Source organism: Schistocerca gregaria, chromosome 6 (genome assembly GCF_023897955.1).
Source record: "Schistocerca gregaria isolate iqSchGreg1 chromosome 6, iqSchGreg1.2, whole genome shotgun sequence".
In the NCBI taxonomy this organism is placed as follows: Eukaryota; Metazoa; Arthropoda; class Insecta; order Orthoptera; family Acrididae; genus Schistocerca; species Schistocerca gregaria.
Genome location: NC_064925.1, coordinates 343,348,261 through 343,350,498, shown reverse-complemented (window position 1 = coordinate 343,350,498; position 2,238 = coordinate 343,348,261). Strand labels below are relative to the sequence as shown.

At 39.4% G+C, this 2,238-nt stretch overlaps 1 non-coding gene across 1 annotated transcript; it reads left to right on the top strand.

Annotated features, from left to right (window-relative positions):
- The first annotated feature begins 1,828 nt into the window (after positions 1 to 1,828).
- Trnaa-cgc (transfer RNA alanine (anticodon CGC)) lies at positions 1,829 to 1,901 on the top strand. The gene has a single exon. It is a non-coding gene; the product is annotated as a tRNA-Ala (tRNA).
- Positions 1,902 to 2,238: the final 337 nt, after the last annotated feature.

The following is a 2,238-nucleotide window of genomic DNA, read 5'->3' as shown; positions in this document are numbered from 1 at the left end:
TGGAATACTTCTATTCCTAAATTTTAAAAAATTTGGTATGGAAGAGAAGTCTCTGCAACGTAACAAAAAAGTTAAAGTGCAAAGAAATGTGCTTTCTTCTTACGTGAAACTTCCAGAAGTCTAACTGATTTCGAGACATTCTCCTCGTAGAGTCTTCTAATCATACAATGAAGGCTTTCACGATCAGTACCATGGACCACGGTCATATAACCCGGAAGAATTATCAACAACAGCACAATCCGGTCGTGAAAGCCTTCATTGTATGATAGAAGACTCTACGGGGAGAATGTCTCGAAATCAGTTAGACTTCTGGAAGTTTCACGTAAGAAGAAAGCACATTTACTTTGCACTTTAACTCTTTTGTTACATTGCAGAGACTCCTCTTCCATACCAAAATTTTTAAAATTAGGAATAGAAGTATTCCATGGACCACGGCCATGTAACCCGGAAGAATTATTAACAACAGTACCTTCCGGTCGTGAAAGCCTTCACTGTATGACTTCTTCCAGGATTGGATCTGATGGTTTTAATGCAATTATTTGACCCTCCTGGTAATGTGTAATAGTTACTGAGAATATTATCCAACTAAGCGTTAAGAAGCCCTATTGTAGCGAAAGAACTCCCTGAACAACATTGAGCAACTGTAACGCTTGATTTATTTATTATTCTAGTTATGACTGTCTTTTGAAAAACGGTGAAATCCATGTTAGATCAAGTTTCTATATCAATAGTCATATTAATAGTAGGTTCCACATTACAGCGACAACATTCTCGTATGTATCTAACTGCCAGCGACAGGAAGATCGTTCCATAGCTCTAGCGAGAAGATTCTCAAGAATTTGTAACGTATGATGCAACAAGAATTCATATATACTAACAAAAATAATGGTATATTCTAATTCAATAAAATTGTTCTGGGTTTGTGACCGCATTGACAATATGTAAAACAACCGAAATTTCTGTCACTGTTGCAGGTGACCTTCTTCAGGGTGTTTTCGTTTACTGAACACCCTGAAGAAAGTCACTTGCAACAGTAGTTTTACATACTGACAATGCGGTCACAAGCCCAGAAAAATTTTATTGACTGTGACAATGGCCGCGGAATCCTACGTTTATATGTAGTATAATTTTTTTTCCACAGATCATAAGTGAAACTATCCTCAGGGATTAGGAGCAAGTCAACATTTGGAACATATTTTCATTTTGAGGCAATACCAGTCCTGTCACAAACATGGAACTGATTATCCAATAAGGTACATAAAGTAATTCACAGGCTATTGTAGCCACGCATAATTAAACAGAAAACAGTTTGGAACATTCATTTAATTTTACCGTATTATTATGCTGAATATGTTCTGTGGTCTAACGTTATTTGGTATTATTAATAGTAAAATTAACCTGAACTTTATTAATAGATGACTTTTTTGTGGATGCTGGTACGTCAGTGAAAATGGGTGTTGATGAACAACTGACTTTGAATCTTTATGTAAATTACACTTACTAGTCGTTTCGATTCCAAGAACTGAAATTTCGTTTTGGAAAAAGGATAAATTATTTGCAGTAAATTTCATCAAAAAGTAAACATATTGGGAAGCAGCAGTTAGTGTCCTCAGTTTCTTGAACAGAACTGACGATGACCTTCTGGGGCACACACCACAAATAATTCGTGTTACACGCTTTTCGATTCGAAAAGCCTTAGCCAATCTCGTATGACTAACACAGATTTCTTCCCACACTTAACTTCAGGCCAGGAAGCAGCAAATTGCAGACGAGCATCCAGTGCCGTTACGACTCAACTAGAAGTGAAAGTAATAGCTAAGAAATACCGAGCGAGGTGGCGCAGTGGTTAGCACACTGGACTCGCATTCCGGAGGACGACGGTTCAATCCCGTCTCCGGCCATCCTGATTTAGGTTTTCCGTGATTTCCCTAAATCGTTTCAGGCAAATGCCGGGATGGTTCCTTTGAAAGGACACGGCCGATTTCCTTCCCAATTCTTCCCTAACCCGAGCTTGCGCTCCGTCTCTAATGACCTCGTTGTCGACGGGACGTTAAACACCACTAGCTAAGAAATGCCTGTCAGCCTTATAACTTGGGAGGAGTCAGAGAAAAGTCAGTCGAGGAACCATGTGATATGACCGATGTTTTGGTGAAGTTTTGGATGGTTGATGTGACGTGATGGAGGGAAGTGCGGCTGTACCAGCTACGAGGGTTCCGCCAATGAGACTTAGAGCTGCTG